The sequence below is a fragment of the Schistocerca americana genome, chromosome 1, assembly GCF_021461395.2.
Source record: "Schistocerca americana isolate TAMUIC-IGC-003095 chromosome 1, iqSchAmer2.1, whole genome shotgun sequence".
NCBI lineage: Eukaryota > Metazoa > Arthropoda > Insecta > Orthoptera > Acrididae > Schistocerca > Schistocerca americana.
In genome coordinates, this window is record NC_060119.1 from 553,765,295 (window position 1) to 553,780,287 (window position 14,993).

Genomic DNA, 14,993 nt, shown 5'->3' on the forward strand with positions numbered 1-14,993 from the left:
GGGGCCGGCGCGCCTACCCGAGCCCAGGAAGCAGCACAGCGATTTCGGCTAACCTGGCGGGTCGAAAAGCGATGATAACCAAATAATCTAAATTAAAACGTCATACCTGATGCTGAAGTTTGAATGCACGAACGGAGGAAATGTAGTAATCTATAAACTTTTTTTTCCTTTCATGATTTTGTGTGGGTTGTCGGCGAGAGAAAGTTTCGCAGAGTTTTGAAATTATGTGTAAAGTTCGTTGGAAGTTGCTAAGTGCTTTCATTCTCAAATACTGGACAAATAAAATCTGGGTGTTAGCGTGCTGTCAGCAAGCTACTTCCAAACAAACACACGGTTTCTAACTGTAATACTTGTTCTGGTGTGGTAAACTTTTAACATAAGATTGTAACTCTTTGAATTTTTAAATTCGCTCAATAACTACAGCGAAATACTGAAAATCAATTTTTTGTTCCCCGTGGAGCCGTTAGACAGGCACCCTGCAACTGATCCTGCATTCCCTGTTAGTCGCTTTGTAAAAAAAGATGGTGGCTTTGACAAAGAGCATAAGGTTCTGGTCCAGCGTCTGGGAACGAGCATATTGGACAAGGTGAAGCTGATCGGCTGTTCGCATTCGGCTGACGTTACTATGGAAAGTAGTTGAAGAATGGTGAAACCATTAGTAGGCTGCAAGGTGTTGGACATCCACGCCACAGCACAGAACAAGGAGGATGGTTGTTTTTCCGTTCTCTAAAGCAGTATAGGCAGCAATCTGTGAACGTATTTTCAGGTGGTGGTGTCCCCAGCTTGTAAATATTTGAAGAACGTAATGATTACCACCAAGAACAACTACTAAAATTTCTTTGTTCAATAAACAGTGTCGGTCCACAGACCATTGGCAGCTTCATACATTCTAAGACGGAAACAAAAATGGGAGGCACCCGAAGGAGATGCAAATTGCTCACAGAGTGAATGAATGAAACTGTGATGCTGCAACGCAGTTTCACCGTACAGCTGGTAAGGATAGTAAACCGAGGACATTTTCATACCAGGGCGTAAAATCTTTACAAATTTCGTTCCGTGTACACTGCTAGACAGAACTATGCTTCGCAGACAGGTGCGTGAACAGAGTACGCAGATGTCAGCACTTCAGAGAGGCCACGTACTTGGGCTCGAAGAAGCCGGTTGCAGTAATCGGCGAATCGCTAGACGTTTGAATAGGAGCGATGTTACTATTCGACGATGTTGATAGGATGGGTGAATCATGGCCAAACACAGAGTCAGGAAGGCAGCTGTCGACCTAGAGAGGGGACGGAATGTGAGAACCGAGCAATCGTCAGAGAGGCGCTAAGAGCCCCACATTCATCATTGTCATCGATCCGACGTGCGAGTGGTGCTTCAGTGAACACAAGGACCATTAATACGCGGTTCACAGAAAGGAGGCTGAGCTCATAGCGCCCCCTGCGTCGACTACATTAACCCCTGTACACCAACTAGCCCACTTGCAGTGGTATCTGGGAACATACGGCCTAGAATCTCATTGACCGGAGTAGAATTGTCTGCAGTGATGGTCCCGCTTCGGACTGAGCCCGATGATCAGCGAAGATGTGTATGAAGATGTTCTGGACACTGGTGGAATACCAACCTGTGTCGCGCGCCATACGACCCGACAACGAGGACTGATAGTCTGGGGTGCCATTTCATTTCACAGCAGGATGCCTTTGGTTGTCATCCATGGTACCCTTACAACACAGTGGTACGTCGAATATATTCTACACTCCGTTTTGTTGCCCTTTCTGGGCTTACATTTCAGCAAGCCCTACTGCTTGTCTTCGTTCTTGCCAGACAACTAGCTTGGCCAGCAAGGTCGCCAGATCTCTCCACAATTGAGAACGTTTGGAGCATTAATGGCAGTGCCCTTGAACCATCTCGGGATTTCGACGATATAACGCGCCAATTGGACAGAATTTGGCACAAATTCCCTCAGGAGGGCTTCCAACAACTCTATCGATGAATGGCAAGCATAGTGGCCAGACGCGTACCAACAGGTTATTGACTTTCTCAATTTGTAGTTCTGTTGTGTCTAGGAATCCTGCATACTCTGTTCTCTAGACAAACAATCAAATAACTCGTATTAATGAGTTTTATTACAACAATGAGAATTATTTTAATCAGTTTTGCACGATCATCCACAAGTGCAATTACACAAAGTGTCGCAAGCAAAGGGCGACATACAAAAGAATCATTCTTCTTCAGAATAGACAAACACAAGTAACACTTCTGCTCCTAGCGACCGCTACTAACAACAGTCTGTCAACTGAACTGCAGTGACCGCCGATCTCTAACTGAGCTACATAGAGATTGCTAATGAAGAGGCTACGATGCATCAGCTAACGAAGTGGCTAGTGTTGAAGCTGCTATCGAAGTGGCTGCCACCAGTCAGACGTGACGCTTATGTCGTCTTCACCTAGGGGCGCTGCTGTTGCGTTGTCGTCCTGGAGGGAGGTTGGTCAGTGTGCGACTGGTTGACCTCTTCTCACAGCCTTCTCTTCTCTGTCGTTCCCGACTAGCGTGCCGGCGCTGACTTTACACCGTAATAGGCACTCTTTCTCTTGAATAAATCATCCAATGTATCTGAAATTATACTCATTTACTTGTCTGTATGTGTACGTCACATCTACCGATTTCTGTCCCATTCGGATAATGCTTTTATGGTGTGTCGTTTTTTCCCCTCTTAGGGTATATAGGCAGTTACAACGTCATATGAGCCGTTATAAATCATTGACGTCAAATAATGAAATCCGTGAATTCGTTACTTTTGTCATATAGTAATATAAATTACACTGTCAATCATCAACTGTGCCAACTGTGCACTTATTCATGTTACATCAACAGTTAGCCAGAATATGAAAAATGCTGCTGTTCCTAGCAGTAAGCCTGTCTGGTTATGTAACATGAATAGGTGCACCGACTGGCACAATTTTGGACTAACCGTGGAATTTATATTATCCTATGACAACAGTGAGGAATTGATGGGTTTCACTGCCTACGCCAATGATTTTCTAACGGCTAATACGATGTTGTAAATGTTTCTATGAACCTGGTGATGGTCTATGGATCAAAACTGTTTATTAAATAAAGAAATTTTATCAGCAGCTTTTGGCCGTAATCTTAGCGTTATCACTCTGGGAGAGATCTGAAGATAGAGTACAATGGTAGTACAGGCGCAAGTGTTTAAGAGACACCATCCGGCGCACATTGTTGAACAAGGGAGTCTGCATCAGACGGTCTCTACATGTACCGACGTTTATACAAGGATATCGTCAATTATGGTTATAGTGGGGACAAGATCGTCGAGTCTGGGCTGTGGGTCAATTGAAACGTTTCGTCTGTTTGCATGAACCCTACTTCTAGTTACACCAGGTCGGTGGTTGTGTCCGGATACGCTATCAGCCAGGCGAACTAAGCCCCATGAAACACATCTGGCACGCTATCGAGCGCCATATCCGAGTCCACAAACCAAATTCCCGCAACTGACATGAGTTATGTGACCTGTGTGTGGAAACTTACAAAGGACTTGTCGAAACCAAGCCACGCAGAATCACTGCTGTCCTGCATTCCAAAGGGGGACCAACATGCTATTAAGCGGGTAGTTTTATCTCATCTGTGTATAGTCTGCGTAGAGTAAAATTATTCATTGTCAGTACTGTATTATTTTTCTCACTGCAGTACAATGGCACTCGGGTCTGACTACAGCACGAATAAATAATTTGATGATTGACAGACGCCATCTATATGTCCATCTGCATTCATACTCTGTAAACCATTGGGCAGTACATGACAGGGGTTACTTCCCACCTGTATCACGTATCAGGGATTTGCTGTAACCTACAGCAAAAAAAAAAAAGCACAGTTTACTGAAACTTCTTGGCAGACTAAAACCGTGTTGACCACGACTCGAACACTGAACCTTTGCTTTTTGTGGGCAAGTGCTCTACCAACTGAGTTAGCCACGCACGATTCTCGAGCCCGCCTGACTGCTTTACTTCCACCGGTACCTCATCTCCACTTCCAAACTTCAGAGATGTTCTTCTGCGAAACTTGCAGTACTACCACACCCGGAAAAATAGATACCTCGGAGACGGGACTTAGCTACAGCCTCGGGGGTGTTTCCGGAATGAAATTATCACTCTGTAGTATTCAAAGTGTGCGCTAATACGAAACTCAGGGAGATTAAAACTGTGTGCCGGGCCGGGACTCGAAGCCGGAACCTTTGCCTTTCGCCGACATGTACTAGTCTTGAGTCGTGCTTGGGTAGCGCCGTTGGTAGAGCATTTGTCTGCGAAGGGGAAGTATCTTGGATTCGAATCCCGGTCCAGCACATAGTTACAGTCTATTTGGAAATTCCATATCAGTGCCACTTCGCTGCAGAGCCAAAATTTCATTCTGGGCACATCCCTCAGTCTGTGGCTAAGACAGGTCTCTGCAGTATCCTTTCTTTCAGGAGCAATAGTTGTGCAAGTTCCAAAGAACTTCTGTGAAGTTTGGAAGAAAGAACATGTAGTACTGGCGGAAGTAAGGCTGTGAGGACGGGTCGTCAGTCGTGCTTAGTAGAGAACTCTGAATTAGAGTCCTGGTCCAGCACACGGTTTAAATCTGCCAGGAAGTTTCATGTCAGTGCACACACGGCTGCAGAGTGAAAATTTCATTCTGGGAATGGTTTCACAGTTATTGTAATTATTGTCCATCAAACAGAGAACAATGGAGTAGAAGGAACTGACAATTGAAGTTCCAGGAGTTCACCGTCCATCACAGGATACGATCAGTGGTACTTGATAATAATGTAAGCAAGTTCAGAGTTTTCCACATGACAAAGGCCACTGTAGCAACAGATATCCAGAGGAAACTTTTCAGCCTGCTGTCGAACACTGTTGACAAGGTCAAAGTCCCTTGGTGGTGCAAGAGGGCGAGATGACGAAATCGATGAGTCCAGCGGTAGTGGCAGTCAGAAGATAGCGTAGCCACATGAGGTGGTCGCCCCATGGGAACTGACTTCCGCTTACCCTGCTGGCCAATTATATTGCCATCTTCGTAGCTCTCCAGGCAGCTGACTTAAGAGCATAGCGGTCACTGGCGTAGTTACCGCCGCTTGAGAGAGGGCCGCTAAACCTACGAAGACTATGGTCCCTGCCATCGATGGCTAAGATATAAGATGTTTCTTCAAGAGGTTCTTCACGTTCCATTCGCGTATGGAGCACAGAAAGAATGCTTAAATGCATCCGTGCGGGATGCAATTAGGCTAATCTCGTGTTTGTGATCCCTATAGAAGTGATACACAAGCACTGTAGTACAGTCCTAGATTCCCCACTTAAGACTGTTTCTTGAGACTTCATGTAGGCTTTCTCGGGATCGTTGACGTCTGTGGAGGTGGGTGGGAGGGGGGGGGGGGTTGAATACTCTCTCTCTTCCACGTCGTGGAAGAGATATAAATCTGATAGTGGGCTAAGATACTGTACGCGCGCCTGGAGAAGTCACACCTTGTAGAAATATCATCTGGTGGCGACGCAACAGCATAAAGCACCAATATTGGCCATTTGCCACACTGACAATGAGATGGCCGATTTTTGTCACTAGGGTTTCACTATTCGTATCGCGCAAGCGCACAGGGCACTCATCTCTCGTCCTGAACACTCGTTCCTGTGACAGTGGAGATCTAGTGGCGCGTCCGTAGACGTTGGACGTATCTCGTGCAGCATGGAGCTTTGCCCGTCTAGTGGCGTATTCTTTTTTGGATTTCTTGAGATAAGGAAAGACCTAAAGGACGACACAATGGCAGGCAGATCGATGACTTCAAGAAACAAGAAGGACAGACTAGGATGTAAAACACTGAAGATCAAACTGTATGGAGAAGTCTGAAAGAACCCAATGTCTAACAGTGGGTGCTGAATGCCTCGTAGTGGTAGTGGTGGTGGTAGTGGTGGTGGTGGTGGTGGTGGTGGTGATGATGATCATGATGATGATCTGTCAGTGATATGCAATGAGTCCCCACATCCTGCGATGCATGAGAACTAATAAGAAGTGTGGGCGGGAGCCCAGAGGGTTGATAGTCCGTTTTAAAGTACTCGGCATTTGACAGCTATGGGAATCGACAATGAACGCACCAGCAGTGCAACGGGAGGTGTACTGGCATTATCGGCTCCCACCGCGTTGCCACTCCCGTTGCGTAAGACATTGTACCTGTCAGTTCCCAAGTGAGACAGTTTTCCGAATGCAAAAATTTCAAAACTTTTCTTTGGTCGCAATTAAAATTAAGAAAATTTTTGATGTGCTTAGAGACACCGCTGTACACCAGATATGTTAATTTCATACTTTGTACCTGATTTTTGTAGGAGACAGACACTTGAAACTTCATACTTAGTACGAGATAAGCAGTAAGAAAATAGCAAAAAAAAATATCATTCTCTGAAGCTTGTTGTTGTGTTTCTGAGGTCTTCAATCTGGAGACTGGTTTGATGCAGCTCTCCATACTAGTCTATCCTTCGTAAGCTTCTTCATTTCTGAAAAACTACTGCAACTTACATCCATTTGCGCCAACTTCTTGCTTTCATCTCTTGGTCTCTCTCATAATCCCGCCGCCCCTACGCTCCCTCCATTACAAAATTCACGATTCCTTCATGACTCAGCATATGTTCTTTCAACTGATCCCTTTCTTTTAGTCAAATGGTGTCATAAATTTCATTCTTTTTCTCATATAGATTCAGCACTTCATTAGTTACTCGATATACCTATTTATTCTCCAACATTCTTTTGTAGCACCACATTTCAAAACTTCTACTTTTGTTCTAGGAAAGGGTCTGCCTTGAGCAAAACAATCTTATTTTCTTTCCTTCCATTACCCACACATGTTTCACTCAAGTTTCAGCATCATCAGTGGATTTTATTTTCTTCCTGTTGAACAACAGCAACAATTCTCTTTACTATTTGCACACATGTAAATTCAAGTTATTAAGAAAGTACTTACAAATCTGAAAAACAGACAAAGTTTTGTTTACAGGGCGAGGCACCTAAGACAGGCCATCCCAAATATATCCAGAATGAATAAATATATTGAAATGCAGTTTTCGTCAAGTTATAGCGGACAGTTTGACAAATGGGCGTGATTTCAAAATGATGTATGTACCTTCCATTCCGCACCTGCAATTACAGACCACCGTAAGAGAAAATTTGGAGAGCATTGGAACGGTCGTTCAAGAAACGCAAAATGGTCTGCATCCTCACCAGACTTAACACTTCTATATTTTTATCTGTGGCGAAAATTAAAACAAGAAATCTGTTAGGAACACCGACGACTCTTGAAGGCATGAAACGCCTTGTAACACGGACCTGTGCTGCCGTTAACTCCAGATGAAATATAACATTTAGCAATGCTCAAGGTCAACACGTGGTATGACGACCGTTATAATAAAACACACGAACCGTACCTGAGTTACGCGTTTACTTGTATTTGGTGTAATAGGCAGACATGTATGGAACGTCTTCTCCTGACGATGGGAAAGTGGTTGGTGGCGCTGTTATTTTGATACTATTTGATCAAGTCCTACCCATGTTCTGTCGTTGAAGTTCTCTTAGAGGCTTCTTTCAAACGTCACAGACAAAAGTACACAGTTCCATTAGGGGAAAAAAAACGACGCCGGTGTCGAAATTGGGCGTCTATAAACGATAAAAATTAATTGCAAACGTCAGAAAATTCGCCATATTGATGGCAACCGCACCTCGGTTAATTATTCATTCTGGATATGTGAAGTCCGCAACTCGGGTCACTGGCTAGCGTTGCTGTCTCTGGATCACGGGGTCCCGGGTTTGATTCCCGGCCGGGTTGGGGATTTTCTCTTCTCGGGGACTGGGTGTTTGTGTTGTCCTCATCATTTCATCATTAGCATCATCGTCATTTGTGACAGTGACTAGATTGGATTGTGAAAAAGAAATGGACTGTGTAAAAATTGGGACTTTGAAAGGGCGCTGATGATCCCGCTGTTGAGCGCCACACAAACCTAACATCATCATTTTGGACATATTTGGGATGGCCTGTCTTAGGTGGCTCACCTTGCATATTCTTTGTTGCCACATGCTGTGGTTTTCCTTATTTTTTATGATGTACATATGCTTGCAAGTAGTAAAGAGCATTTTCCTGTAGTTTAATAGGAAGATTAATGAAATCCCAATGATTAAACTTCAAAAATGTTCAAATGTGTGTGAAATCTTATGGGACATAACTGCTAAGATCATCAGTCCCTAAGCTTACACACTACTTAACCTAAATTACCCTAAGGACAAAAACACACACACACCCATGCCCGAGGGAGGACTCGAACCTCCGCCGGGACCAGCCGCACAGTCCATGACTGCAGCGCCTGAGACCGCTCGGCTAATCCCGCGCTGCGATTAAACTTCGGCGAAACGTGAGTAGGTAACAGCAGAAAAGAAAAATAAAAACGTTTTGCTCAAGACAGACCCCTTCCAAAAACAAATGTATTGGTAAGCAAGCACACACAGAAGAGTTTCAGCCGCGCGGTGTGCCCGCGTGGTCCGAGGCGCCTTGTCACGGTTTGCGCGGCTCCCCCTCCGTCGGAGGTTCGAGTCCTTCCTCAGGCGTGTGTGTGTGTGTATGTGTGTGTGTGTGTGTGTGTGTTTGAAAAGATCGATTTTGATGAGAGAGGTATTTTGGAAAGCAATGAAAAAAAAGTGTTCCAATGAGTTCAATAGTTTTCGAGGTATGAAGTGATAAATCCACAGCTGTTTCGCGGACAAGATTATTGCACTCTTTTTTTAAAAAAATAAATAAATTGGTTAACATAAGCCTGGTCGTAATTAAAAAAGGAACAGATTTGTTGACACTGTTAGAGACACTACAGAAATCTATACCATCCGTCAATTTCAGATCTGGCACGTGATTTTTGTAGGAGGGAGTCCTTTAGGTGATTTCCTATCGCTGCGGAGGGCGTAACGCTGCGGCGGCTGCCGGCGGACAGTACTGGACGAAACATCGCCGCCACTTCCGACCTTACATGTCACATGCCATCTAATTTAAGTCAGGCTAGAATCCCTGTGAAGCGCAGCAGACGACCTTGCGGCGTTTTCCGCACGCAGGGTCGGCCTGTTATGTTGCGTTTCTCCATTCCGCCCCCCGTCGACTTACAAACCCTTGTACTGCTTCCCCCACCCACGACCGGATCTTGCGTCAGCCAGGTTCACCGAACTAAACTTTCCACGCGCCGGTCAGGTTTTCTCTCGGTCGCCCTTTGTCCGCTGCGGCTACGGCTGTGGTTGTTGACGCTTCTTGCGCGTGGGTCCGTGCTAATGTGACAGCCACCACCTGGTGTCAACGTTTTTACTGTTGTGTTAGTTCTTAGACTGCGTGCCAGGCCAAGGACGGCGATTTCACTTTCTCGTGCAAAGTTCAGCTACGTAGTTTACGGGCGGGCCACAGCCATGGGCGTCCGAAGAAATTTATTCAAGAGGGACAAAGTTCTAAAACACCGCTTTTGAGACAGCAAATTACTGAGAACTTATTGTATCTCAAACGATTGATTGGTATCTGCTCGATGTAATACATATATATTGTACATTGCTTGTATTTTAACACTTTTCAGACTTCTGAATCTAGCCAGTCCTGTAATAGAAGTTTAAGATGTTTCCTTATTCCATTTTGAGGCGATAGCATTCACTTTATGTGTGCTGCAGCCTTTTTATGAAATTACAAAAATTACTCAGGAAATGTAAGGTTTTTCAAAATGTGAAAGACTATTCTAAAGCCACGTACACACTGAGCCTGAAACATGTTTTCAAAACAAAACAAAACAAAAATGTTCAAATGCGTGTGTAGGGTTTACTATCGTGTCGTTTTCGCTCTATTTTTGTAAAATAATGGAGTGGTAAAGGCAGCAAATTGTTGATTTAATTGCCATGTACCAGGCGGAGAACTGCTTACAGAACGTCCGGAGCAAGGAATGTAAAAACAGTGTTAAAAACATGGTGCAATTGCAAAAATTGCAGCAACTTTTGGCACGGACAAGGAAAGTGTGGGTAAAAAAATACGATCGCTCGTGGTTGCTTACAGGCGTGAGAAAGGAAAATGATTTCCAGTAGACCATCTGGTAGTGGTGCAGACACTGCATATGACTCCAGCTGGTTCGGCAATCGGTTGCTGCAGTTCTTGCATGATGTTCATGAGCCAAAGGAGACAACACATACTGTGGGCAATGAGGTACGAAAATTATGCTTGTTTCTCTCTATTTGTATTTTGTAGCACACAGCCACATTCACCCATAGTTAGTTTGCCACGGTACAGTTCCATGTGAGCTTAAGTTAGCAAACTCATCTCGAATTTGTTTATTCGTGGAAGCAGCTTTTCTTGGTATATTTTGTGCTGCAATGAAAACTGATGCAGTGTCATCTCGTCTCCACGTGCCTGGAATCATTTCAGCTTTTTGTAAATCATAGGAATCGAAGCTTCCATGTGGGGTTTACTAGCTCCTTGCCTCAACATTTCGCCTTAAAAAATTGTGGAGAGACAGGCTGTAAGTACGACAGTTTTTGCCTTTCCGGTTGTAGCAACGTAGGCTTTTTAAACACACGAAAAACTGAAGCCACAATGCCGAAAGAGCTATCAACAACCATTCTGGCTCTAGGCAGTCTGTTATTAAAAACTCTTTCTTTTGAACCGTCCGCAGCTCGTGGTCGTGCGGTAGCGTTCTCGCTTCCCACGGCCGGGTTTCTGGGTTCGATTCCCGGCGGGGTCAGGGATTTTCTCTGCCTCGTGATGACTGGGTGTTGTGTGCTGTCCTTAGGTTAGCTAGGTTTAAGTAGTTCTAAGTTCTAGGGGACTGATGACCATAGATGTTAAGTCCCATAGTGCTCAGAGCCATTTTTTTTCTTTTGAACCTTTAACATGTTTTCCTGGGTAGGGTTTCATAATAATTTCCTCTAAAGGAAAAGCATCGTCTGCTGCTAAAACATATGGTAGGGCCTTTGTGCCACCTGGTGAGCATTCAGCTTGTGGTAAGTTTAGTTTATTTTTGTTAATTAACTCACTTATGTTCGCGTTTTTGAACACACCATCATCTGATATTCTGTCTTGGCAGCCGATATCTGCGTACAAAAGGTTGTAGCTGAGATCGACGACAGCAAGCAGCACAACGCTGAGTGAACCTTTATAACTATAATATTCACTTCCACTACCGACAGGCCACTGCAGCACGGTTTTTTTCCCGTCAATTGCTCCAAAACAATGGGGGGACTGCAGAAACTGAGAACAAACATGCTGTTTTACGCCAGTCGTTTTCAGTCGCTGGCATCTGAAAGAAATAAATCTGATGTCAGGTTTTCGTACATTCGCCAGAGGTCATAAATGAAGATGAAGAGGATGTGGCTTGACCTTCCTGGCCTCCACCACGAAAAAGAAGAGAGAAAAAAGATATGCAGCAACCCTAAAAGATTGCGTCTCAATTATTAACTAAAGAGCTGCAAAAACAAGATGATAACAAGGACGACGAATGTAGCACATATGGACAGTATGTGACATCAGTGTTACGGAAATTACGAGACTTACAAAGAGCAAAAACAATGGCTTTGCTTAATGAAGTATTAACGAAACAGCATGAAGCATATTTGGAAGATCAGCAGTCGACAGTGGGTATGAATGTGTCAGGGCCATCATCATTAAGTAGTAATACCCCTGTCACATTTACGAGTTAAGTAGAAAGTGATAACACAATTGAAGAACTTGTGTTTTATGAGACCTGTAATGTAATTGACAAATAACAGCATTCCGAAAAGGTGCTTATTTAACGATGTTTTTCATTTACTTACGTTTGCATAATCCTTCAGTACTTTCACGAGAGTTCCACATACTTCAGGTACTATTTGAGATATTGCTTGCTTCGAAATGTGAAATAAATACGCAAGGCTCTGAAATAAATCTCCTGTTGCTAGAAAACAAAGAGTAACTGCAAGCCTTCCGTTGACTGAAATCGCTTTCCTGAAATTCGTGTCTTTTTTTTTTTTTAAATGATGCTATCATATTTGCCAGATATTCAAAATCGGTAGATGGCAACCGAGTCTTTCACACCCAGCTAACGTAGCAAGTTATTCCCGAAAGTTCTTCTATAGAATGTTTTTCTCCACCAACGACGAGGACGCCTTTCATTTTGTTTGTTTAAACCTTCTAGTCGTAATAATGCAGCACCACATATCATTACAGTTTCCTCGACACCAGACATAACACAGCAGCAGACGATAAGAACGCAGTAGGAAAGGAGCACTGCAGGAGTCGTGAACACACAACGAGAAATGTTTGCCGCCAGTGTGGACGGAAACAGAGACAATAAACAAAGTCGGAAAAATTTGCGAAACATTGCAGGAAACAATGTTTCCTACAGAAACATGTTTCCAGCGGTGGTGTGGCCTGGTTCAAATGGCTCTGAGCACTATGCGACTTAACTTCTGAGGCCATCAGTCGCCTAGAACTTAGAACTACTTAAACCTAACTAACCTAAGGACATCACACACATCCATGCCCGAGGCAGCATTCGAACCTGCGACCGTAGCGGTCGCTCGGTTCCAGAATGTAACACCCAGAACCGCACGGCCACTCCGGCCGGCGCAGCGGCGGTGTGTACGCGGCTTTAGGTACAACACGGTCACGTACCTAGGAACAAATATTCTATTCAAATTTAAAGGTGCTGCAGTCGAGAAAATCCTGTATGTACTGCGGTTAATATTCTGTGTGTGCCATTATTATTCTACTACAAACCAATAATCAGTACAGTTGTTGTTGTTGTGGTCTTTAGTCCTGAGACTGGTTTGGTGCAGCTCTCCATGCTACTCTATCCTGTACAAGGTTCTTCATCTCCCAGTACCTACTGCAACCTACATCCTTCTAAATTTGCTTAGTGTCTTCATCTCTCGGTCTCCCTCTACGATTTTTACCCTCCACGCTGCCCTCCAATACTAAATTGGTGATCCCTTGATGCCTCAGAATATGTCCTACCAACCGATCCCTTCTTCTGGTCAAGTAGTGCCACAAACTTCTCTTCTCACCAATCCTATTCAATACTTCCTCATTAGTTAAGTGATCTACCCATCTAATCTTCAGCATTCTTCTGTAGCACCACATTTCGAAAGCTTCTATTCTCTTCTTGTCCAAACTATTTATCGTCCATGTTTCACTTCCATACATGGCTACACATCATACAAATACCTTCAGAAAAGACTTCCTGACACTTAAATCTATACTCGATGTTAACAAATTTCTCTTCTTCAGAAACGCTTTCCTTGCCATTGCCAGTCTACATTTTATATCCTCTCTACTTCGACCATCATCAGTTATTTTGCTCCCCAAATAGCAAAATTCCCCTACTACATTAAGTGTCTCATTTCCTAATCTAATTCCCTCAGCATCACCCGACTTAATTCTACTACATTCCATTATCCTCGTTTTGCTTTGGTTGATGTTCATCTTATATACTCCTCTCAAGGCACTGTCCATTCCATTCAACTGCTCTTCCAAGTCCTTTGCTGTCTCTGACAGAATTACAATGTCATCGGCGAATCTCAAAGTTTTTATTTCTTCTCCATGGATTTTAATACCCACTCCGAATTTTTCTTTTGTTTCCTTTACTGCTTGCTCAATATACAGATTGAATAACATCGGGGAGAGGCTACAACCCTGTCCTACTCCCTTCCCAACCACTGCTTCCCTTTCATGTCCCTCGACTCTTATAACTGCCATCTGGTTTCTGTACAAATTGTAAATAGCCTTTCGCTCCCTGTATTTTACCCCTGCTACCTTTAGAATTAGAGTATTCCAGTCAACATTGTCAAAAGCTTTCTCTAAGTCTACAAATGCTAGAAACGTAGGTTTGCCTTTCCTTAATCTTTCTTCTAAGATAAGTCGTAGGTTCAGTATTGCCTCACGTGTTCCAGTATTTCTACGGAATCCAAACTGATCTTCCCCGAGGTCGGCTTCTACTAGTTTTTCCATTCGTCTGTAAAGAATTCGTGTTAGTATTATGCAGGTGTGACTTATTAAACTGATAGTTCGGTAATTTTCACATCTGTGTACACCTGCTTTCTTTGGTATTGGAATTATTATATTCTTCTTGAAGTCTGAGGGTATTTCGCCTGTTTCATATATCTTACTCACCAGATGGTAGAGTTCTGTCAGGACTGGCTCTCCCAAGGCCGTCAGTAGTTCCAATGGAATGTTGTCTACTCCGGGGGCATTGTTTCGACTCAGGTCTTTCAGTGCTCTGTCAAACTCTTCACGCAGTATCGTATCTCCCATTTCATCTTCATCTACATCCTCTTCCATTTCCATAATATTGTCCTCAAGTACATCGCCCTTGTATAGACCCTCTATATACTCCTTCCACCTTTCTGCTTTCCCTTCTTTGCTTAGAACTGGGTTTCCATCTGAGCTCTTGATATTCATACAAGTGGATCTCTTATCTCCAGAGGTCTCTTTAATTTTCCTGTAGGCAGTATCTATCTTACCCCTAGTGAGATAAGCCTCTACATCCTTACATTTGTCCTCTAGCCAACCCTGCTTAGCCATTTTGCACTTCCTGTCGATCTCATTTTTGAAACGTTTGTATTCCTTTTTGCCTGCTTCATTTATTGCATTTTTATATTTTCTCCTTTCATCAATTAAATTCAATATTTCTTGTGTTACCCAAAGATTTCTACTAGCCCTCATCTTTTTACCTACTTGATCCTCTGCTGCCTTCACTACTTCATCCCTCAAAGCTACCCATTCTTCTTCTACTGTATTTCTTTCCCCCATTCCTGTCAATTGTTCCCTTATGCTCTCCCTGAAACTCTGTACAACCTCTGGTTATTTCAGTTTATCCAGGTCCCATCTCCTTAAATTCTCACCTTTTTGCAGTTTCTTGAGTTTTAATCTACAGTTCATAACCAGTAGATTGTAGTCAGAGTCCACATCTGCCCCTGGAAATGAC